Below are 27049 nucleotides of genomic sequence, written 5' to 3' on the forward strand. Positions count from 1 at the left end.
GAGAGAGGCAGAGCGTGAGTGGGGGAGGAGCAGAGAGAGAGGGAGACACAGAATTCAAAGCAGGCTCCAGGCTCTGAGCTGTCAGTGCAGAGCCCAACACGGGGGTGAAACTCATGAGTTGTGAGATCATGACCTGAGCTGAAGTCGGATGCCCAACCAACTGAGCCACCCAGGTGCCCCCAAATTTAAATTAAATCTTAAGGAAAGAAATAGATCTGTTGAACAAAAAAAGAAGAGAGACAACATATCAAGAAGGAGACACAGGGGAAAACAGAGGGTGAGGAAACACATTTTCAGGGAAGAGATTATTTTGGCATAAATAGAACCTTGATGAGCGTGACATAAGAATAGACAAGTTGGTGAGAAACTAGGTTATGCAGAATGTGGGACTGTTGAGCTAAGCAGCCTAAAGTTACACTGTAGAACACCACACATGGGATTTTAGGCGTTTCTTATAATATCAATAATAAACAGTGACTCAATAGAGAAAGGAATGCAGAGTGGAAACTTATAAAATAAGGAGACTAAGTATAAATAGAGACAAATCTAAATGTTAATATTCTTTTCATATTGAAGTTGGTGAGCAATTCATTGAATTGAAGATAATCAAATTGCAAAATCTCTAAGATAGTGCAGGATTTGTTTGCCACATTAGAAGAGGGGAGTGAGTAGAGAAATAATATATCCTCACTTCATTTGTGTAAGAAGAATTTTTGGGATATTATTAATATAATGATTGTACTCTGTAGATTATTTAGTGTTTTCCTAAAAAAATCTTAATTTTTTTCTCCTATCAGAATCCAAAAATGGTATTTAGAAATACAAATACCTTGGGGTGCCTGGGTGGCTCAGTCAGGTAAGTGTCTGACTTTTGATTTCAGCTCAGGTCATGATCTCAGGGTTTTGAGGATTGAAACCTGTGCATTGGGCTCTGTGCTGAGCATGGAACCTCTGTGGGATTCTCTCTCTCCCTCTCTCTTCTCCCCCACTTTCTCTTTCTCTTCAAATAAATAAATAAAAACTTTAAAAAGAGAAATATCAATCTTTTTTAATTGGAAAATTCGTCAAATTATTACAAGTGTTTTGTCTTCATTCCCCCTTTCAATTCTGAATGGTCTAAAATAGTATGAATCATAGAAAATAAGACATTCAAAGAAAGCTTACATGTAGCAGCAAACAACACAATGCTCATGGATTAAATAAGTTAAGAACAACAAAATTATCTTCCTATAATTTTTGACAAGAGCCTTTGAATTATTTTGCTCCTTGTTCATAACAGCATGAAGTCACAGTACAGAGTGGAAGGAGTATTTTTGCTTTTCAGGCCCATGGCAATGCTGCTTTTAAGTCTTTTCAATAAAGCAGAGTTAAAAAAGCATTAAGGGTAAATAGAAAACAATGTGGAAAGTTGTTATAAAGTGAAACAGAGAAACAGCAAATAAACCAAGACCATTGAGTAAAACAGCATAATGGAAATTTACTGTTCCCTAGTTTGTAGTCAAATTACAAACAGTCCCATTCAGTTTTGTTCTCACTAGTTGAATCAAGTAGGAATGTATTCACGCGAAATAAATGAATAACAAATAATATGTTTTGGCATTTAGAGGGCAATCAAATCAAATTTGTGAAGCACACAAATTTGGACAATCAAACTTCCACTGGAGTCTAGAGTCTTGCACTAGCCCAACAGCAGAGGAACTAAAACAATGGCTAATCTATACAATAAAAAATCTGCCTCTAGAGTTTTACATTTCTCTACCTTTAGACATAGGGAACATTTTGGACAGTTCCATTTTTATATCTTATCACTATAATAAGATTTTTTTTCTTCTTTAAAATACAGAAAATTTAGGAATAGATTCACTTCATAGAGACTGACGTTTGAAATTGTATTGGGCCTTTCTTCAGGAATTATTGCCAAAGCGAAAGCAGTATCTACAGTGTTTTTCTGGATTTATCATTGGAACTTTATAACTAACTACATCCAGTTAGCATATAAATCAAAGAAAACAACTCTACTCCAGAACTCTCCTTTGGGAAGAAAACTACTGCCTCCTTTGGTTAGGGTCATTAAGAATGTAATGGCCTCTTAAGCCAGAAATCTAGAAAGTGAATCAGAATGTCCTAATGTACTGGTTAATGATGCCTTTGTATTACCAATTACCAGCAAAACCCATTGCATTAAAATGAACAGTCTTAGATTAAATGTTAGTGTAGATATAACAGTTTATTCATAGCTGTATATATAACATTATTTTCTTTAAAAAATAGCATTTGTAAAATAAATTAATAAATGAATGAGTGACTAAATAAATGGCTTCAATATAGCATATAACTCATCAGTGAATTAGAAATGTTTCTATCTTGTAATTTTTATTATAGATTTTTTTCAAATATGATATAATTAGAGAATTTCATAGTGTATAATCATTCAAAGTTTCAACATCACCTCCCAGAAATGCATAAGCCCAAGCTAACCATAAGAAAAACAGACAAATCCCAATTGAGGGGCATTACACAAAAAACCTAAGTAGTCATCCTCAAAACTGTGTCAAGGTCATCAAAAAACAAAACAAGTGCACTTGGATGACTCAGTCACTTAAGCCTCCAACTCTTGATTTTGACTCAGACCATGATCTCACAGTCGGGAGATTAAGTCCCACGTTGGCCTCTGCACTGGGCATGGGGCCTGCTTAAGATTATCTCTCTCTCTCTGCCCCTGCCCTTCCCCACTCTCTCTCTCTCTTTCTCAAGAAAAAAAAATTAAAAACCAAAAATAAATAAGTAAATAAGTAAATAAATAACAGAAAGAAAATTTTAAAAATTAAAAAAAAGAAAATAAGCAAAATGTATGAAACTGTCACCATTCAGAGGAACCTAAGAAAACATGACAACTAAATATAACATGATATACTGGATGATATCCTGCAATAGGAAAAAATAAAAAAAATTAGGGGTCAACAAATGAAATCCAAACAAATTCTGGAGTTAAGAAAAAGACACCGTTGTTCTTTCTTTCATTGTTGCAAATATATATAGTTAACATTTCATTATATGTATATATTATATATATATATATATATATAAAATATATATATATATATATAAAATTATGTATGTGCCAAATATAACAATGTAACATAAGATGTTAACAATAGGAGAACATGAGTGAGGGGCTGGGGCAACTCTTGATACTCTCTTACAACTTCTTTGCAAATCTAAATATATCCTAAAATAAGGGTGTTATTAAAAATAAATTTTAGTATTGAAAGCCATGTCTAAAATATGAATTTTTCCCAAACCACAAGAAACATAAAATGTATAATAAAATGAATGTTATTTATATTAACTCTTTGTGCTTAAACTATACTATTATAATCATAGTACAAATTCATTAAATCAGCCTCCACTGATTTGAGATTTATATTTATTGAACAGAAGCAAGAGTGAAATTTAGCACAGGTAGCTGGATTTTCAACTGATAAAGCAAAAAATCAACTTAGAAGGCTCAAATTCTTTTTTTTTAATTTTTTTTAAACATTTATTTTTGAGAGACAGAGAGAGGCAGAGCATGAGCAGGGGAGGGAGAGAGAGACACACACACATAATCCAAAGGAGGCTCCAGGCTCTGAGCTGTTTGTCAGCACAGAGCCTGACGCTAGGCCCCAATTCACAAACCGCAAGACTATGACCTGAGCCGAAGTCAAACGCTCAACCGACTGAGCCACCCAGGCGCCCCAGAAAGCTCAAATTCTTAAGCAAAATAAAATGTAAAAGAAAATTTACAAAATCAAAATAGTTTATCAGTTTTGTGTGTGAACTTTTGGCCTTATTTAAATATAGTAAAATACCAGTTATTCAGACTCTGATAGAAGACCAGATTAAATAATTGTTATTTCATCAAGATAAAAAAAAGTTATTTTATTTTATGTACTTATAGCGAGTTAAACTTGGTTCATAAGTTGGCTTCTCATAGAGGCTGTTAGCATTGACACCTTGATGGACAGAGAACAATATATTTGCCATCACAAACCAATCACTCATATGTTACCAGTTTGTTTACAATATTTTAGATACTTCCTTTGTAGAGAATACTTTTCTCTACAATCTACTGTTTTGTGATAACTTAAACTAGTTAACCAAATTTCAAGTCAAAATAATAAAATAATCTAATCACTTTAAAATTTAAACAGCAACTATCTTTGGTTTTTCCTTAAAACATATTTTAATATTTTCTGCAGAAGTAATAGCCCTCGGTACAACTTAATACTTTCTACATTAATTATAGCACTTGATAGGATGACCAAAAATAAGATAATGAAACTAAGGTTAATAAATCAGAAGCAAAAATAATTATAGAATATTTATTTTCTTTTTCTCATATTGACATATTCCTGCCCCCCTCCCCCGCATGTCTGTAGTCAATACTTTAAGTCAAGTAGATTAGATTCGTTTCCACATAATTTGAAAACATGTTAAATGAGTGTGTGAATGAATAATTTTAACTAGAAGTGACACTAAAAACTCCAGAATATACTACTTAATGGGTAATAAGATTAGTCTAATACTCATCTAAGCCTTTACACTTAAACCTCAATAACCTTCTAAGTAGTCATGAAAAAAATGATAAGAGAAAGACCAAATATTTTATCCATGGCGGATGTTTTATCTTCAGAGGATATGGTATCAATGAACAGTGTTGGGTACTAGATAGAATGGAAGAACATTTTAAATCTAATATTACTAAAGTGTTATTAATGTTATCTGTATTAACATTTTTTACAGCATTATCAAATATGTCTCTAAAAATATAATATGCCTGGAATACCCGTTAGTGTAAAGTCCCATAGAGTCAGGTTCAACACTATAATTACAACAGTGTCTGAGTTTCCTAATACAGGGTATAACAGGAAAGGAATAAATGATTAATTAATCATAAATATTAAAATTGTGTTAGTGTTGAATTATTTGAACTTTGATGCTATTTCCTACTGATTGGTTTGTATTGCTGTGTAACCAATTACTTCACATTTTTTTTTTGCTTAAAACAACACTTATTTCAGACATTATCCAAGAATCAAGAATTTAAGAGTAGCTTAGCTGCATAATCTGGTCCAATGTCTTTCACAAAATCAAAGTTAAACTGCTGATTGGGGCCGCATTCATCAGGAGTCTCAACTGTGGCTGGAGAAATCACTTCACAGCTCACTCACATGACTGTTGGCAGAAGACTTTCATACCCTACCACATTGGTCTCTCTATAGGGCTGCTCATACTAAAGTTTTCCCAGAGTGAGTGATCCAGATGAAAGAGAGAATGTGTGAGCCAAAGACAACCCCAGACAGAATCCAGTCTTTTATAACCTAATCTCAAAAGTGGCAGATCATTACTGTTTGCCATATTCTGTTGGCCACACAGACCAATCCTGGTACAGTGTGGATGAAAACTACAGGGTTATGAATACCAAGAGATGGGTATCATTGGAGGTAATCTTAAAGGCTGGATAATATAGCAACTCATTCTCCTTAAAGTGTGTATGGCCCTTTTGGAATATGTATAGAAGCCATCTATATTTGCTGAGAGCTATTCTAACCTCAGGGTTTAAAATAATAGGCAACACAAGTAGTATTATTGCTATACTGTATTATATTAATATATGTTATGATGCTATATTTACAATATTTATAACATATAATAGTATATTGCAACACTATATTATTTCTAGAATTTGATACGACATCACCAAAGGACTAACAATAATTTCTCCTCCCCATATTCTGAAGTCATTGATAGTCCATTTTGTCTATTCAATGAAATGTTATGTAAAATAGCCTGCATTTAAAGGTAGTCTAGTAATACATCATGAGGAAAGAGATATAAAGCAAACATTTTCAGATTGTTTCAAGGTTTTTGTTGTTGTTCCATTACAATAAACAAGCTAAAAGTTTTGAATTGCATATATAATTAAATGGGTCTAGTTTCTTCATAGTGTCAACCATATAATAACTTTACTATTGAAATATATATCACTTATTTTTTTTTACAGTAAAATAGTAATTCATCAGAAGAATCACATTGCTTTGGGCAGAAAAAGGTATGTTTGTTTTAAATATAATTCCATATAAGCATTGTTCCACGTACTGATTAAAAACAGTAAATTCTGAACTAAAATTTCCCTTAGCCAATTTAATCCTGGCCTACATTTCAAAGCATTATTCAAAAATATGCTATATAGTATTATCTTTATGGGTCGATAAGGTCAATTCTGAAGCAAATCAATATAAATAAATCTCAAAGAGTTGTGCCATTGCAATGGCAGTTTTGAATTAAAAGAAAGACAATAACCTTTTCCATTCTAATGTTTCCAAAATATGTGCATTCCTATATTGCTATGTTGCATTGGTGCACTGACTGCCACGATGGGGAATTTAAAAAAAATAGTTATGAGCTGTTTCTAGAATTCAATAACCTGGCAACCTGCAGTTCGTGATGGTTAGAGCCATGCTAATCATTTTGGAAATCATTCGGATATCATTTTATAATACCAGTGAGAGTGGAAGTGTCAAATTATTTAGCTTTATATTGTTTTAATTCCATAATTAAGTAATTGGACTTGGAACAAACAGTTTACTACTTCCGTTTTAATTAACATTTCACTATATAACTGTAGTACTCACTAAAAACACTATCTTCTGCATACAGAACCAATTATGATATGCATTATTGTAAGTAATAAAATGTTTTACTAATCAAACATTTATGTGGATCAGACATTTTTATGCAATGGCAATTATAAGAAAAAGAATCAGGTTACCAGTGACAAATGGTCTTAATTAGAGTTGAACATGTCTGGATTAGTCGTATTTTGTGTTCCTACTTAAAGTAGTCTTTCTTTAGAGGGACTTAGATTACTTTTACAATTTATTTAAATATTTTAAGATTCTAGCTAAGAACTATTATTCTTACTTGGTACTCTATTTTGATGACATGGTTATATTACTAATATAGGAATTTAAAGAACTAAACTTATTTGATTGATGGGTAGAGGTATCTAAATAGCAATGAAGTTTTTACTAGCATAAAGAATTATAAAACATTATGAATTCTGATTTGCATTTATAATTTAGAGAGTCCCTTGGCTTAGATTATTTACACGGCAAACATATCCCTAAAGGTCTCATAAATAATACAGAAAACTCAGTAATTTTTTTCTTATTGGATTGATATTTGACTCAGTCTGCACAAGTCAAAATCCTGTGTCAATAGAAGAATATCTCAATTAGGTTTATGGATATGTATATTAAAACTAGATATTTTGATTACTGAAATATTTCATAATTTACTATTTTAGTAGGACTTTTGGCATTTGATAATTTGTTATAACTATAAAAGTAGCTAGAGAAGGGTATTTTTCTCTCTCTCTTTCTCTACCTCCCTCTTTCTCTCTCTCTCTCTCTCTCTCTCTCTCTCTCTCTCTCTCTTTCTAACAAGGGAAGACAGGTCCTCCCGCCACCCCCACTATCTGAAAGTGGAGCATTTCTATGAAAGCTTTCATAAGCTGAAATGGTATAAAGTGAAGAAGCAATTATCATTAATTTATGTGGAAAAAAAATTTATCACTCCAAGATCTCCCTCACCCCAAAATAACCTCTTAGGCTTTTTTGATATATTAGGATGTGTCTTGCTGGCAGACACAAAATAATTCAAGGTAAAGCACAGATACAGAGCCAGGTCAAAGCTCTGGCAGCTTGTTGGCGGGATGCTGAGTGTAGGTCCCAGGGAAAGAGCATGGCGGTGCCACTTTCACTGCTGCTGCTGGAGTGCACACTGCTCTGTAAGGGCTCACTGCAAAACAAATGCTGAACGTTATATTGCCTCACACTTTATTTGTCAATGGAAAAATCCCCTTTGTATTTCCTTTGGTTAACAAAAACAGGTATGAAAGTCTTTCGTAAAAGTGAAGTGGCTTATCGAGCTTTTTAAAAGTGGGAAGTATGTGTATAATAATAAAATTTATGACCTGAGTTTGATATTTTATCAAGGGCCATATTTATTCAACATAGTAATGAAAATTCTAGCCACAGCAATTAGACAAGAAAAAGCAACAGGGCATCTATATTGGTAAAAAAAAAAAAAAAGTTAAACTGTTAACTGTTTGCAGATGACATGATACTATACATAGAAAATCTGAAAGACTCAACCAAAAAGTTCCTAGAAGTAATAAATGAATTCAGTAAAGCTATAGTATACAAAAGTAATAGCCAAACATTGGTAATGCTTCTATACACTAATAACAAAGTAGCAGAAAAAGAAATCAACAAAACATTTCCATTTACAATAACATCAAAAACGGGGTACCTGGTTGGCTCAGTCAGTAGAGCATGTGACTCTCAGTTTCAGGGTTGTGAGTTCAAGCCCTGCATTAGGGATGGAGCCTAATTAAAACAAAACAAAACAAACACCAATAAGAGTAAACTTAATCAAAGAAGTGAAAGACTTGTACTCTGAAAAATACAAAACACTGATGAAAGGATTTAAATATGACACAAATGGAAATATATTCCATGCTCATAGATTGGAGGAATTTGTATTATTGAAATATCCATAATACCAGAAACAATATACAGATCCAATGCAATCTATATCAAAATACCAACAACAGTTTTCACAAAACTAGAATAAATGACATTAAAATTTGCACGGAACCACAAAAGACCTCAAATACTCAAAGTAATCTTGAGAAAGAAGAACAAAGCTAAAGGTATCATAATTCCAGATTTCAAGTATTACTACAAAGCTGTTATAATCAAAACAATATAATACTGGCACAAAAATAGACATAGATCAATGAAACAGAATAGAGCACCCTGAAATAAACTCATGCTTATATGGTCAGCAATTTATGACAAAGGAGGCAAGAATATACAATGGAGAGAAAAGTTTCTTCAGTAAATGGTGCTAGGCAAACTGGACAGCTATTTGCAAAAGAATGAAACTGGACCACATTCTTATACCATCTACAAAAATAAACTCAAAATGGATTAAAGACCTACATTTGATACCTGAAACCATAAAAACTATCAAAGACAACACACACAGAAATTACTCTGACATAGTCATGGCAATGTTTCCAAAATAAAAAAGCTTTTGCAGAGCGAAGAAAACCATCAACAAAACAAAAATCCAACCTCCTGAATGGAAGAAGATATTTGCAAAAGATATATCTGATAAGGGGTTAATATCCAAAATGTATAAAGAACTTATATAACTCAACACCAAGAACAAAAACAAAAATAAACAAACAAAAACACAGCAATCCAATTAAAAAACAGGCAGAGGGCCTGAATAGACATTTTTCCACAGAAGGCATACAGGTGGCCAACAGACGTGAAAAGATGCTCAATATCACTCATCATGAGGGAAATGTAAATCAAAACCACAATGAGATATCTTCCACAACAAGATACACCTGTCAGAATGGCTAAAATAAAAAGACAAGAAATAATGAATTTGGCAAGTATGTGGAAAAAAAAGGAACCCTTGTCCACTACTGGTAGGAATGTAAACTCATGCAGCCACTGTGGAAAGCAGTATAGAGGTTCAGGAATGCCTAGCTGGCTCAGTTAGAACAATATATGACTCTTGATCTCAGGGTCATGGGTTCAAGGCCCACACTGTGGGTAGAGATTACTTAAATGAATAAATAAAAACTTAAGAAAACAGTATGGAGCTGCATAAAAAAATTGAAAATAGAAATAGCTTATGATTCAGTAATTCCAATACTGGGTATTTACCCAAAATAAATGAAAACACTAATTCAAAAAGATATATGCAGCTCTGTGTTTATTGCAGCATTATGTATAATTGTCATGATGTGGAAGCAAGCCAAATTCATTGGTAGATGAATGGATAAAGAAGATACAGTATATATACATAATGCCATATTATGCAGCTTTAAAAAAGGACAAGATTGTGCCATTTCCAACAACATGAATGGACTTAGATTGTATTATGCTAAGTGCAATAAGTCAGACTGAGAAAGGCAAAAATACGTATTGGTCTATTTCTGAATTTTTTTTCTTAACATAAGAAACAAGGTAAGGAACACACCACAACTGATTCTATATAGATTTATACTAGAGTTCCTATTCATTTCCGTAAGGCAAGAAATCAGAACAATTAGAAATATGTATAACTGCCCTTTGACAAATGGCATGATTATTTACAAAGAAAGCCCTATGCATTTTAGATTCCACATGTAAGTGATATGGTATTTGTGTTTCTCTGACTTATTTCACTTAGCATATTACCCTGTGGGTCCATTCATGTTAACTAACACACAGAACAGAAATAATCTCATAAATATAGAGAACAAATGGGTGGCTGATGGTGGGGTGGTGATGGGCAAAATAGATGAAGAGAATTAAGATGTACATGATTCCAGTTATTGAATAAATCACAGGGATAAAAAACCAAGGCATAGGGAATACAGTCAATAATATTGTAATAACAGTGTGCAGTGACAGACGTTGACGATACTTAGGTAGTAAGCTCTGTGTAATGTATAGAATTGTGGAATCACTGTGTTGTACACTTGAAACTAATATAACATCGTTTCTCAACTGTACTTCAATTAAAATATAAAGGCCAATGGAATCTGTAAAAGCTATTAGAATCAATAAGTGAATTTAGCAAATAAAAGTCAATATACAAAAAAGTTACATTTTTAGATACTAGAAGCAAAACTTAGAAATTATTTCCAGATAGAAAATATTTTAAAAATAATTTAAAATAGCACCCAAAAGTATAAAATATTTAATAATATGTTAAACAGAAGACACGCCAAAACATCACCAGGCTACTTTAAATTATTGACAGAAGATACTAGAGAAGACCCAAATAAATATAGAAACAGAATGAGCTAATGAATTAGAAAATCTGATATTGTTTACATGTCAGCTCCCAACAAATTGACCTGTGGATTTATTGAATTCACAAAAAAAATCCAAAATTATTTTTTTTACAAATGGACGTTGCTTGTAATATTTACATAACAAATTAAAAGACCTAAAATAGCTAAACAATCTTGAAATGATGAATAGAGGTCTCTGGGTGGCTCAGTCAGTTAAGCGACTGACTCGGTTTTGGCTCAGGTCATGATCTCATGTTTGCTGAAACTGAGCCCCATGTCAGGCTCTGCACTGACAGCATAGAACCTGCTTGGGATTCTCTCTCCCCTGTCTCACTGCCCCTCCCTTGATCATGTGCATTCACACACATGCTGCCTGTAAATAAATAAATTAAATAAACAAACAAACTTAAAATATAAAAAGAAATTATGAATAAACTTGATTCTAAGAATTAATATAAAACTACAATAACCACTAGAGTGTGGCATTTGTGTAAGGAAAATCAAATCAATGAAGCAGAAAAGAAAACCAAAGATAATCATACATTTATTTTCAACAAAGATGCCTAGGCAGTTCACTGATGTTTGGATAACAGAGAAAATTAACAAATCTTGAACCTTACCGTATACCAGACTCTAAAATTAAAGATGGGTATCAGGCTCTGTGCTGACAGCTCGGAGCCTGGAGCCTGCTTCAGATTCTGTTTCTCTCTCTCTCTCTCTCTCTCTCTCTCTCTCTGCCCATCCCCTGCTCCTGCTCTGTCTCTGTCTCTTAAAAATAAATAAACATTAAAAAATATGTTTAAATTAAAGATGGGTCGTATGCCTAAATCAAAACAGTGACACTATGAAACTTCTAGAAGAACACATCAAGCAGTATTTTCATGGTAAGGAAGGATTTTTAATGAGAATACCTAAATCACTACAAAGAAAATTTGCTAAATTGACTTCATTAATACAAAAACATCTGATCACCAGAGCCACCACTAACAAATGAAGTACCAGCCATAGAGTCAGGGAAAATACTCACAAGAGATATATCTGACTCTTATATAATAGTGCTAATGAATTCTCAGAAATCAGTAATTAATGTTAAAAAAATAGATCCTAAATAGGCCCCCCAAAATGAATATTTCACAAAAGAAGATAAAAGAATGGTCAATAAGGAAATGAAAGATATGCAACATCATTTAATCATGAAGGAAATGTAACCACATGAAATATCACCACACACTAGGATGCTAAAATAAAAGATCCTGGCAGGATAACTTGGATGTGCTGGAGAAAAACTGAGACTTCCTGCCTTTCTGGAAAGAGCATAAAATGGTTGGAACATTGTGGAATAGTCTGATGGTATTTTTTAAAAATAAAGTTAAAGATAAATCTATTCTATAACCCGGTATTCTCATTCCTACATATTTAGCCCAGAATGAAAAACAAATCAACAGAACAATTTCTACAGGAGTAATTGTTATACAGATATCCCTACAGCCAAAATAGGAAACAAACAAAATGCCCAGCAAAAGGGAAATAGAAAGAGAAATTACACTGCAGGAAAACTCCAGACACACAATTGTGTATAAAAGTTTTATTCAAAATAGACAAAATCATGAAATACGCTAAATGTCTGCTAATAGTTTATTATATGAACAAATACTTTAAACATACAATGGAATACTATCCAGCAATAAAATAGAGTGCATTTAAGTGCATGCAATTAAGTGAAAAGAGTCAAACAAAAGAGAGTACATACAGAATGATTGTATGAGGAGATAAAAGTATACCATTTTGTAAAAAAAAAAAAAAAATCAAACATGAAATTACTTAGCATAGTGGAAGTTGACTAGAAGATGTTTGGTTTGACAGAGATCTAAATCTTGCTTGGGTTTTGATCACATTTACCTAAACTCAATAAATCATACCTATCATGTATGCACTTTAATTTATGTAAATTTTATCCAAAATAAGTGATTCATAAGGCTATTTGCTTTCATTTAGAAAATACTGGAACTGGAAATTAACATTAGATTTTTGTCAGAAATATATTACTTTTAGTAAGTAATAAAAGACAATTTAAATTGAATAGTATTTACTGCAATATTTGTATATTGAAATTTTTACAATTCAAAGATCTCTGTTAACAATTCAAAAGAATTTAAATAATGAGGAAATAAAAGCTATAATTCTTTAATTTTGATGAATACATTCGTAGATCCATCTCAGTGGATTTTGTATTGTAAATGTGTAGAATTTGATTTATCATTTGACAACCAAAAGTTTCAAAAAGCTGAGCATCTTTGGATTCTATTTTCCTTTTTAAAAATAATCAATTTCAGCTATTTTCATGATAACCTGTTTGATCACACATTTTTTAAGAAGGAAAGATTGACAGATAAAGCATTTTAAAAGGACAAAAACATTAAGATAATTTGATGACTTCATTGATGCCATTAATCTAATTTCCTTGAAGCTATTCAGTTGACCACTGTGCACTAGAAACTAAGGTTTGTAAGTGGCCTCTGCAAGCTTGAATGTAATTTCGCACATGAAATATAATACAGTAACGGAATTTAAAAAATATATCTATTTTGTTTATAAATATTGCTATTGTGGTGTCATGAGTTTTATATTTTTTTATTTTATTTTATTTTAGTGTGTCAAATTTCAAAACATTGTGTTTCTAATACCATTTGCCTTTATTGTTTTAAAATTTCCTTAATTCTTATGTAAAATATGTGGCCTTGTTTAAAGTCATTTTCATTTTTAGACCTACTTTTGTTGATTTTTAATATTTCATGTTGCCAGCATATAATCAGAATGGTGCGATTCCATTGGAATTTACTGAGGGCTGACCTATACTCTTTTTCATACACAATTTTTCAAAAAATCACATTGTATCTGAAAAAATTATTTCTTCTGTGTAAAATTCTTTCTTGTAAAATTCAAACTCAATCACTCATGCATTAAAAATGACAAATTGTATTGGGATTTGAGATGTAGTAAATTTCTGACTAAATTTTCCTTTTACCTATTTTTCCATATTTTATAATTTGGTCTACTAACAGTTGTTTCTTTATAGATATTTGAGTTTTTATTATTTTCCATATATTCATTATTATAATATCTGTGTAGCATCTTTATGAAATGTCTGTTGGTTATGTTTTTTAAATTTGCGTTTGTCTGACAGAGAAGATGCTACCAATCAGATTCTTTGTCACCTCATTGTCATTTTTAATTGGCCTTTCTTCTACATTCAACATTTTCTATACCTTAAGTTTTAAGTGTGTTTCTTGAACACACCATTACTTATTATTAAAATCCAGTCTGAAAATCCATCATTTATTAGTAAATTCAACCCATTTTTATTTACTATTTTTACTGTCATTGAGATTCATTTCTTGCAAATAAGTGTTCTCTTCTATATACTTTTTTCTTTCTCCTCTCTTGCATTTAATATAAAAGATCAAAGATTTTTTTCTGCTTATTTCAAATTATGTAGGTGTGGATATAATATAAAATTCACTGAGATTATCTGATTTTCCACTGAGAAAAATGATTTTTTTCACCTGATTATTCCTCTACAGTACTTGTTTATACTGTAAAATTTCTACAAACCATCTTGCAATACAATTAGATGTTATCAGTGGTTTTAACATTTTTAATGTAAACTTAAGTCATGGAATACTTCCATATTAATCTTTATATTACCCTATAATTTGCCTAATATTCTGGAATAGAATTCATACAAAATTGTTTTTAAGTAAAATTTTATTAAAGGTAAATACACTTAGATTTATTCCTAAGAAAGGATATATAAATAACTTTAAAATATAGCTTTTTAGAATCAAATGTTAACAGCAAAAAATTATATTAAGCATTACCAGAGCATATTATGTTATATTGATGACATAAATAGCTAATTCTACAGTGGATAAGGATAAATTTTATGTTCAGGATTTTAATAGTTTTCTTCTAGACATAGTTGCCAAAACTATTGCAAAATATGATGTGTTGCCTAAGTCTGTGGTAAGTCTTTGAATCCAGTAGATATCATTGCACGATTAATATTGGAAAGCATTTCAACTTTATGCTAAGAGAAAGGTTAAGTGAATGAACTGTTAATATCATGCTTAACCGTGAGATTTTTGTGACCGTAAGTGCTATGCCTAGGCCTCCTATTAGGGGTCCCTGGGTGTCTCCATCAGTGAGTGTCCTACTCTTGGTTTTGGCTCAGGTCACAATCTGGCAGTTTGTGAGTTCGAGCCCGGCCTAGGGCTCTGTGCTGATAGCACATAGTGCTGATAGGAGTCTGCTTGGGATTCTGTCTCTCGCTCACTCTCTGCCCCTCCCCTGCTTGCTTGTGCATATGCTCGCTCGCTCGCTCTGTCCCTCTCTCTCTCTCAAAATAAATATATAAACTTAAACAAAATTAAAAGCAAATAAATAAAAGTAGCTATGTAGGCTATCCCTTAAGAGTAAAAATGTTCCTGAAAACCTATGGAAATCAGAAGCACCTGGGTGGCTCAGTGGGTGAGTGTCCAACTTCGGCTCAGGTCATGACCTCATGGTTTGTGGATTGGAACTCAGTGTCAGGCTCTGTGCTGACAGCTCAGAGCCTGGAGCCTGCTTCAGATTCTGTGTCTCCTTCTCTCTCTACCCCTCCCCCACTCGTGTTCTGTCTCTCAAAAATAAATGTAAGAACAAAATTAAAAAAAATACTATGGAAATCATGCATGTAAAAAAAAACAGTGCTTCAATATGAATTATACTAATAATTGACAGTGGTTACCTTGATACAACAAATGAATTCCCTATGTATGAAAAATTTCACATCATTTACATCATTTCTTTTGCAGCCTGAGAATTCCTCAACTGCCTGGTGAGAGATCATAAGTATGCTTGTTTCAGTGGGTTGTGATGTGGACAGGTGGGATTAGAATCCTTAGCTTTACATTACAAGCAGCAGAATTTTTGTTACTTTCCTTTTGAAAATGTGCAAATAGAAATATGCAATTTGAGTAAGTGAGAAGAAAGGATTCTAACACAACTTTCACAACTTTCATGTGTTGTTTTCTCAGAAATTCCATACTATATTAGTAATCATGCATCCCCAAAATCACTATCCTGATCTTAAAAAAAACGTTGTCATATTTTTATTTTACCTTTGCTTTGTAGAGACAGGCAAAATGTTAACTGTATCTGCTATTACACTCATTCACACATGAATTTTAAAAATCATAAAATTATTTTTTTCTCAATTGTTGATTCATTTCTATAGTTTTGCTTGTGTTCTTGTTTTTCAGTAGTATGGTGGAAATATGGCTTACACATTTTGTTATGTTCAAATTATATCTTCATTAGAAATAGATTAGAAATCTATTATGAAATCTATTATGAAATCTATTAGAAATCTATTATGATTAGAAATCATTAGAAATAGATTAGAAAAGAAGTATGCAAACTTAGAGTTAGGTTTGTCATTAATACTGCTTTTAAAGGAAAAAAAGTGATACAATTATTTTATTATGTGCTTCAATTCCTATTTACAGTTCCTAGAAGTGAATTAATTTTGGCATTAAGTATTAATGTAAACCTTATAAATTTGAGAACTGTTCTAAAATAGTTACTCATTACCTAAATTCAAATTTCCATTTCTTATATTCTTGTCCTTTATTCTTTTTTTTTTCTTTTGCACTGAAGGGATGCAAAGCATGAAATTAATTATTTTCAAATTAAATTTACTTCTCATTTGGCTTTCTCTAATCTTAATCCTATTGAATCAATATTTTTCTTTGCAGCCATGAGTGCTCTGACAATTTTTTGCTTATGTACATTTTTTTAAAAGTTTGAATCAGGCATATGCAGATGGAATGTTAGAACCCCATAAAATGATTTTATGTTCTGCCTAAAGAGCTCATTAACATTGACTAGTTCACAATTTATTCAATACTTTTAATTTGTTTATTCATTTGACCTTAAAGCTGTTTGTTTTCTTACGCATTTGTTTAATTCTCTGGGCCTTTATTTCTTCATTGTGCCTCTTCATTCATACATTCATCATTGATTTAGCAGCTCAAAACATTCATAAAAAGTATAGTTGTTCACAGAACATCTAATGTTGGAGAGATTCATTATGTTGACATTTTATAGTCTTTCCAATTATACTTTCTTCACTGGTTGTCCTCAAGTATCCTATTTATCTTTGTAAGTACTTTCCTTAACTTTACAGAAGCTTTTCATCAGGAATTCATTTTCAGGCTTTATTAAAATCAGGCATGTATGATACTTCCCATTTTCAAAGTGTATAGTAATATTTTCTCTCTTATTGCTTATACCATTTAGCAAAACCAAAAAAGGGAAACGATTTTGTTTAATATCTCATTGCAAATAAGCTTCAGCACTTTAGTTTTAAAAATAACTATATTAGGATAGGTATTTCTGTAATGAATTAAACTTTTAAAATACCACACGTATATCCTTTTACTTTCACTGTTTTCTTCCTCTTTGACGTGATTAGTCCTATAAAGGTGAGTATAATATTTATGTTACATGCTAGAGCAGACATGGTGCTTGTTAAAACACCAAAGGGATTCAGTGAAGAATATCCTCTTCCCTGTTGGGAAAGTAGAACAAAGTACACAATTTCACATTAATAACTAAATAACTGAAACTTGCAAAGACTTACGTAACTGGGCAACTTCATTTCATAATACACACCTCCAGGATCAGGCATTTTTATGCACCCAGGGAAAACTTTAGGTGAAAGAACAACTTTTGATGAAAAATGTTTTTTCTCAAATCAAAATCATCCCACATGCTTTCTCCTCATATCGAATGGATGGGGAGGTGTCCTGAGTATGCTCAGGTATACTCAAATGTAACAACCACTAAGTTATTCCATTTCCCCATGTTAGGAGTGAATAAATTGTTTGAGAGAGAACAGACATGTTTAGAAAATAATATTCTTCCTCATGAAAACCAGGAGTGGAGAAAAGATACTCTTCAATTATTGTTCCCCAACTTTCTATTCTCATAAACCTCTGGGCTTTGGGATTAAGCCTATGGCTTAGACACATGGTTAACCTGGTTAGGGGTGAAAATGGCTAGTAGGAGGACAGATCTGGATTAGTATTTGTGAGAACATTTCCCCTACACCGGTCCACTGCACTTTTGCATACCTTCCTGGACAATGTGAGACAACCTGGATATTTGCTCCTAAAACTCTCTGAAATATAAGAACAGTACAGTGATCAAACTAACTCCAAAGCCACTGTCTTTCCAAGGCTGTAAATTCACTTGCTGTTCTACTTCTCTTCCAAAATTATGTCCTGTTAGTTTTTTGTTTTTTGCTTTTTCATGAAAGCTCGACAGAGATTGTACAATAATGGAAATATCATGGTAGTCTAAAAACCAGATGCAAATGCTAATCTGCTGATAAAAATGTCAATAAATAGATATGGTTTATTTGAATATATATATGACTCTAATATCACATACCCTAGTGAAATTAAATTCTAAATGTTAAATGCTCTTTAGAGTTAGATCACCAAACAGAGGAAGAATCCAACATCAATTTCCCTTTCATCTATGAGTTCCCATTAAAAATGAAACAAGAAAGAAAGAAGGAAAGAAAAAAAGAAAGAAAAAGAAAGAAAGAAATGGAAGGAAGGAAAGGAAGGAAGGATGGAAGGAAGGAAGGAAGGAAGGAAGGAAGGAAGGAAGGAAGGAAGGAAGGAAGGAAGATAGAAAGACAATCTATAATCTGTCTTCTTCATCTTTGCTCCATCTCAGACTTGGGAATTCTCAATGCCTATGTAGAATCTGGCCTTTTCAGTATCCATATAGAGGGGTGACTCTCATAGAGATCTGAATATTTCCTCCAGGGCTTCAGAAAGTGTTTTTATTTCTATGTCGCTTATGTATCTCACTTTGAAAGAATCCAAAGAATTAGTAGGTCACAAGAGAGTATTACTACCCTGGATTTATGTCTTCCACATCTGGCAATCCACAAGGTACATAGTACCTAATCCAAATATCATAAATACAATTTTGTTCCCAGGAACTTGCACTTAATATTTTCTAAAGCTTTAGGATAAAATCACCTGAACGTAAGGGGATCCAGGAAGAAGAAGAAAATCTTGGTTTCGGATTCACCAAATCAATAGTCAGTGGATACACACTGTTTTGAATCCACAGTCTAAGGGTTTTAAATTCAGTTGGGAGAAATTCTTAACAAAAAAATTTGTATTTATATGATACATATGTACTACCTCTGGGGTGATTCCACCTATGCTTAATCCTGTAATTTCCATTTCCCTTTAAGCCCTATTTCTAACATGACTATACTGGATTTCTTGTAAATTCTATGAAGTGACATAGCACCTCTCCTATTTTTGACCAGGCTGTTTAGTCTTGCATGGCAGTGGAATTCCTTAGGACTATGAAACCTGACTTAGGAAACCTTTCTCTGTCATTCATACCTAAGCATTCAAGAGTCACCTTCAGACCATGCACTGACTGGGCAATGGCATTTCAGCATATTCAGCCACCACCATAAAACCAAGGTCAGTTAGAGCCTTCATTTTCCTGTATTGAGGGTCCCTATGGAGGAAGCTACTTATGGCTGGTGATCTTGATCTTCTTAGCACTAAGTTTACAGTTGAGACTTCAGCAACACATATGATCACATCACAACTTGGCTGACTTGTGACTGAAAAGCAGTTAACATTGTTCAGCACCCAGACCCCTCTCCCAATACACATAAAGCCCTCTGCCCTTTACAATCAGGGTCTACCTCTGACATGTATGCTTGAGAGAAGTTGTGGTTTTTTGCTAAACTGCAGGAATCTATATTTTGAAGTGGGCCACACCTACCAAAATCTCTCCAGACCCATGACTTTGCTTGCCCTTGTCTACTATGCACCAGAAATGGGTAAAGCCATGAATATGGACCCTGCAATCAAATTCCTGCCTTAAATTAGCTTGTGACTATCATCTCTGGTGCCTGCTACCATCTGTTGAGGTTGTATACTCTTTGTGACTCTGCTTATGTGTTCGCTCATGGTCCTTGCTGAAGTTTAGGCTGCAGAAGTCTCAGCTTAGGTAGCCAGCCTCTACAGAAAGAGCCCTTTGTGTGTAGACTAAGCTATCATCTGCTGTAGTCCTTCACTAAAGTCCAAGGAGCTTGTGGCTGGCTTGAAGCTTCACACACACTCCACAGATACTAAAAATTAAACGAAAATCCATGAAATTGTATACTTATGAGATGACTTTTGCTGTATATAATTAGAACCTTAATTTTAAAAAAAGAATGATGTAGCAAAACAAACAAGAAAAATCTGAAGGGACAGAGAGACCAATCGTTGCCAGGGGCTGGGAGTGGGGGAAAGGATTGATTACAAAGGGACATTAGGGGACTATTTAGGGTTAATGAAAATGTTATACTACTTGATTATATTGGCATCTCAGGATTATACACACATTTTAAGGAATTCATGGAATTCTAAATTTAAATAACAAAATTTACCATATGTAAGTTATACATCAATTAATCCAATTAAAACAACAACAACAGCAAAACCATTACAAGGATATTTCAACCCCAAATTTAAAAACAATATAACGCCCCCCCCCCAAAAAAAAAAACTTGCCAATGCACTAAAGTCTAGTTGTGTAATACACAACTTGGAACAACAGAAATCTGCCCCTGGGTAACTTTTGCTCTCCAGAAGCTTGCTCTTCTAGTTTGTTGATCAATTTTCCCAGCATTTGTACAAAAGGTTGGAGTAATAGAGAGGAGCAAAATTAATAGGGCCTCTATTTCCTGCACATGGTTTTAATAATTCAAGTAATGGTGCAGAAGAGTGGCTAATGAATATTTTTATTAATATGACGACCTTTATTTACAAGAAGATCCAATTTGGAGGACATGCTTTGAATAACCCAGTAGGTAATCTTTACTCCTAACAATAAAACCCAGAAGGAGGGTTTTTTTTCCCCTAATATATTTGGTTTGAAACCTGGGGCGAACCTGTACTTTGACCTTTTGTTTTTCAACCATCCTCTTCTCTTCAGGCATGCGGGGAAGCAGCTAAACATCTGTTCATTTTCTTTAGCCATCAGTTGCAGTTGTCTTTCAAGAGGAGTAGTTTCTCTTGCAGACTCTTTACATTCCCCAAGCTTCTTTCTGTGAAATTTCCTTTTCTTTCTTTTCTTTTTCTTTTTTCACTGTGTTACGCTCAATAGACGTTTCTCTTGCTGCTCACTTTGAGAACCCTCGCCATTTGCTGTGTCTTTCAGCATCCCAGCCCTGCAACCTGCAAACTACTCTTGCTGTAACCTGTCCAGGAGCTGTACCCTGCTTACAGGCACTTGATGCGCTATGTCTAAGGCAGTGGTCTCACACCCAAAGCCATGCCTTCAGTACCCCTTCACCTCTGCACACACAGGGTTTCTGCTTTATAGGAACATAGCAGGTAGAAGTCCCAACTCAAGTGCTTCTGAATACATTCATACAGCTGATCATGTGCATATCTACTTACCCACTTCACACATTTACACTGCTATACATTTTATCCCTGCTGCTTTTTCCTGCTGCCTGAATACACTGTATCAGTTAGAGTTCAACCAGAGGAGCACAACCAGGAGCAGACAGACACATATGCATTTGGGTTTGTTATTGGACTTGACCTTCACAAATGTAGGAGCTATTCAAGCTGGCAAGCGTTTTTTTTCTAAGGCTGTTTGTTTTTGCTTCTGAGGCTGTACCATGAAATTGATCAAGATGCCCTTAAAATGCTCCTTAGGTTGACTAAAATTTAGATAGGTTTCTTTCAGACTCTAGGCCCCTGACCTCCCTTCCTGCAACACTCCCCTACTCCAACCCCCCACCTTTCTCTGTCCTTTCTTTTTTAATCCTTTTTTTAAATAAGTTTATTTATTTATTTTGAGATAAAGAGAATATGGGAGAGACAGAGAGGGAAAGAATCCCAAGCAGGCTCTGCACCTCAGCATAGAGTCTGATGAGGTGCTTGAACTCACGAACCGTGAGTTCGTGACCTGAGCCGAAACCAAGAGTCAGACGCTTAACCAGCTGAGCCACCCAGGCACCCCTATTTTTTTTTTCTGGAAATTTACTTTAGAAAACTTGTACTCCTAAGTTTTTTATCTGCTCTTTGAAGTGTAAATCTTTTAAAAAGGCTCTTGTCAAGTTTATAACCCGGCACACATTTTTTTCAAGGATCTGAGAATTATGTCTTTCAAATGTAATCATCCAGGAAAAGAGGGCCTGCATTTCCTAGTTTCTGAGGAAGGATAGGACCTAACCTTAACGACTTTATTCCAAGTTGTAAAACTACCTCATGTCATGAAGAAAGGAGAGAATCAACTTTTCTGTTGGGTAAAGCTAATTAGCAAACACTGAAGACTTTCCATCCTCTTCTCACCCCAGCTGTTGCCTTGAAGAAAGTCTGACTTGCCTGTTTAATTTTGTTCAGGGTAACTTTTGCTTTGACAAGGTCCACAGGAGAGGCTGTCAAGAAGGGTTGTTCCATGAAGCTGGAACCCACAAGCTTGAGCTTGATCGTCACAAACACAAACTCTTCTGTCTTGGTGCAATGAATGGGTGTTCTGTGGCAATAGGATCCTTTATCTTGAAGTTAGAAATGCACATGTAGCCAACAGATAGAGAAGCTGTAAGGGAAGCTTAAAAAAAGAGGAAGATTTAAGGGAAGGCAGGGAAGTTGCAGCATGAGCTGGTTGATCCCACCAATTACATGAGCGAACTTATCAGCGGCAGTTTACCTGGGCTACAAATGGCTTCCGCTTCACTTCCAGCCTCCAGATCTCACTCAAGAAACTGCCTTGTGGTTGTGGCCAACCTGAAACATGCAGGGAGAGGAATTATGGGAAATACAGCTTTCCAGTTGATGCATTGCAAAGCTATGCAAAGCTAATCTTTATTTTGCTATCAGGAATAAAACATATGTGTCAAGTTTACGTGAAATCTGCTTGATTCATGTATATCTAGTATATCGAAATGTGCTTTGACATGTGGAGACACTTTGCTAAACTTGTTTTGAATGATGTAAATGAAAAAATGTAAATAGATTAATGATTTAACATTGCAACATGATTAACATGATTAACATTGCAACAGTGCAACCTTACCAATGATTCCTTTACTCCAACTTATTTTTACCTAGACTATTCTTTAATAATTGCCATAGATGTATATACATACTTAGAACAAAAGTTATTCAGACCAAAATCTAACATACTCCTTCTAATCTCCATCAGTATTCAACCTGAGTCTACATAATATCAATTATGAATTTTTAACCTGCATTTTTTTTACATCAACTTCCCACTCTGAACTTTTTCAAGTTCCTTCCGTCTTAAAAGAAAATGAAATATTTAGTATTACCCTCCAGCTCATAATTATCTGGTCTCTTTCTTTAATTTTACCATGAAACTTGTTGCAATTGTGGATAATGATGTGTTTTTCATCTTTCCTTGTGATTTTTCACTTTAGGTACAATTAGGATTTCCTCTACCATTTGATTGTAATGATTCCAATTACTTTTATTACTTTTCAAAATAGTGTGGATGCAAACAACAAAAAAACCTGATTGAGAGTAATAAACACAAATATAGTTTATTGACCCACAAAATTTATAGTGCCTATACAGTCAGGGCACCCACCCAAGGATGGCAAAGAGGACCAGGCTCCTATTACATTGTGTACCTCCACCTTTTTTTTTTTTAAGTTTTTAATGTTTATTTATTTTTGAGAGAGACAGAGAGACAGAGGGTGAGCAGGGAAGGGGCAGAGAGAGAGGGAGACAGAATTGGAAGCAGGCTCCAGGCTATGAGCTGTCATAGCAGCAGGTCTCGATGCAGGGCTCGAACCCACGAACTGTGAGATCATGACCTGAGCCGAAATGGGATGCTTAACTGCCTGAGCCACCCAAGCACCCCTACCTCCATCTTTGAAAGGTGGTTTTGTCCTCAAATTTGAAGTATGCTAGTACACCATCAAAATCCTATTTATGTCTAGGAATGCAAGACGAGACAACAGTCAAAAGAAACCACAGGTCAATTTCTCTAAACAACTTTCCTGAAAGTTTAATTATGTCACTTATTTTCTTTCTATATATGCTTTGAAACTATATTAGGTGTCTATGTTCTTGTTGGAATTTGTTCTTTTATAATTATATTATTTGGAAACCATCTTTAAACCAACAAATGATATTTTCAGGAACGTCTATTTTCTCTGACATGAATAATGTTACATAACTTTCTTCAGCTTAGCATTTGGCTAAGATATTTTTCATTGCTTTTAATGTCAACCATTACTTTAGTTGAACTTTTTTTAAATTAGCAATATATAGTTGGATTTATAAAATTAAATGTGATATTTTACTGTCTTTAATGAGTTCATTTTACTCTTGATAGCTTGGTTTATTATGGGATTCCAGGCAGATAATATTTCACTGTCGTACAGATATTATTCCATTACTACTAATATCATTTGTTTATGATGATGTCTCTGCTGTCAGTGTAGTATTCATACGTTTTTAAGTTGTCTATCATGTGCCTCTGGCATTTCTCAAATTTCTTATATCTCTGACATCCTGCAGTCTGACTTTAAATTTTCTAAGTGTGCAGTGTGGTAAGGTGTCCCTGTCAACCTAGCCAAACATGCAGCAGACCACTGTGTGGTTGTGGATGTGTCAGCTCGTACCTTTGTGGCCTGGGTGGCACCCAGGCCTCTGTGGCTCTGCCTTCTATAGGATCTCTCTGTTGGCTTGGGAAAAATATGAATGTGCACTTTCACGGAAAAGGCTGCTAGCCACTCCTATAATTCATCCACATAATGATGGTCGGAGGTCGTGTGAGTCAGATATGGAATCCAGTTTATCCTCATAAGCTGTAGTTTGTCTGGTTGTTTTCTTGTTCTTTCACAATTATCTGTTTCCTGACCCCTGCTTGGCTGGCTCATAACATTGGGCCCATACCATACACAGAAGCAGAGATAGTACAGGGCTCTTAACTGACTCCTCCATTATGTATATTCTAACAACGACAATAAACTTCTTACTGTACATCACTGATAGTGTTTCTCCTTGTCTGAATGAACCATGATAGATTTCTTGTTTCTAATTCATTCATTCATTCATTCATGTTGCTTGGAACTTGATGTACTTTTAAATTGTTGTGTCAACTATTGATTCAGTTCTGGAATATTTTTCAGTCATTATTTTCTAAATATATTCCCAAATATTCCACCTATTTACAGATTCTTCTCAAAGTCCTGTGGTATAAACTCTCCATGTCTTTTCCATGCCTGTTAATAATTTCCTGTATATTTTTATTCCTATTGCTTTGTATAGTATTATGATATAATTTGTTGCAATTATCAATGAATTTATTTCTCTACTATTCTCAAATTAGATGTTATCTCATATATTGAACTCCTTTTTCTATGTATTTATCATTTCATATTGCCTAAGTGGGTGGTTCTTTCTTTTTCTTTTTTTAAATCTGTTCTCATCTCATTTGCTCTTTTTAGCTCATAATCCTTAATTATTTCAATATTTACAGTGTATCTTTTAAGAGATTGAAGATATCCAACAGACTTATTTTAAAATAATTTAGACTGCTATATATTTTACATTTCATTAAAAAATAATCTTGTTTTGTCAGTGCTTTGAGCATGTATTGTTTTTAATTGTGTGAAATTTTTTGATTCTCTTTCATCTTTACTTGAAATTAAATTTCTTAATTTTTTAACGTTTATTTATTTTTAAGAGAGAGACAGAGCACAAGTGGGGGAGGGGCAGAGAGAGAGGGAGACACAGAATTGGAAGCAGGCTCCAGGATCCAAGCTGTCAGCACAGAACCCAATGTGCGGCTTGAACCCACGAACTAGGAGATCAGGACCTGAGCTGAATTTGAACCCTTAACTGACTGAGCCACCTGTGACCCCAAAGTTAAATTTCTTTATATTTTTCTCTCTGTCTTTGAGTTCAGTCTGCTTGTCCAGTGGTTTACTCTATCCCAGACTACCTAGTCAGAAGATAATCTTATATTTGTGGCACTGTCTTCTTATCTCAGCAAATTATGGAGATATTTCATATTTAATCCTTAGACACTGAATAAGATGGTAGCTCAGAACATTCTTTGCAATGAGTTGAAGCCTATTTCCTCTCAGCTACCTGGGTGCAAATCTTTATTATATCCATAGTGTAGGCATTAGTCAAGGGATATTCCTTTTGAGCTGCATTCTGTGGTCTAGGGGGCACCATACTGTTCCTCGAATTCAAACCATGAACCTGGTTCCAGTTGATTAACTCACATACAGTAGTCTCTCTATTAACCTGAAGGAGCTAAATATTTGACTACCTTCATATGGACAGCCTTTCTTAAGGTTATATTTTGTTATTATTCCATAGTATATTAATTTTAGATTTTAATTTAGATAAGTCTATTTAAATGTCTCAGTTAATGTAATTTATTACTGGTACATTTTTGGTGTTAAACTGAATGAGATTAAATCATGAAGGTACTTTTCCATCATAAGTAGGTTAAAAGCCTCACATGTATTTTTCACCAGAATTGGAAAAATTTTCCTGGAAAAAGCCAGATTTTAAACCTTTAGGTTTTGAAGGTCACATACAGTCTCTGTCATGTATTCTTTCTTCCTCCAAAAGAGTTTTAAAATGCAAAAACAATTCTTATCTTATGGGATATAAGATATATACAAAAAAGAAGACAATATTAAGCTATTACATGGATAAATTTAGGACTGTTGGCACTGAGATGGTGTGTTGACATAGCAAACGAGTATATATAGTATAATTTTGAACTGAAAAGACTAAGGTTATGTTATGCTTAATCTTTGGTTTTCTTCATTGATATGCCCTCATTTGCTTTTTTGCTTACTGATAATTTATATACAAATCAATACTTAATTTTTTACAGGAAATATTAGACACAAACTAGGCATGTAATGTGCAATCCTTAGTGTATATGGAGATGTGAGAGTTGAATACGGCAACTATTGTATATAAAATAAATGACCAAGAGTTGAACAAATTCATGCTGTGAAGAAGTGAGTTTGAGGAGAAGCTTCTAGAA

At 33.8% G+C, this 27049-nt stretch overlaps 1 long non-coding RNA gene across 1 annotated transcript in view; it reads left to right on the forward strand.

Annotated features, from left to right (window-relative positions):
- The window catches only part of LOC123380402, a 72337-nt gene that overhangs the window by 12374 nt on the left and 32914 nt on the right, over nucleotides 1-27049 (forward strand). The window contains exon 2 of the long non-coding RNA XR_006586110.1: nucleotides 6047-6094. This is a non-coding gene — a long non-coding RNA (uncharacterized LOC123380402). The remainder of the gene's footprint in view (nucleotides 1-6046; nucleotides 6095-27049) is intronic.

The sequence above is a fragment of the Felis catus genome, chromosome A1 (assembly GCF_018350175.1).
Source record: "Felis catus isolate Fca126 chromosome A1, F.catus_Fca126_mat1.0, whole genome shotgun sequence".
NCBI classification, from domain to species: domain Eukaryota; kingdom Metazoa; phylum Chordata; class Mammalia; order Carnivora; family Felidae; genus Felis; species Felis catus.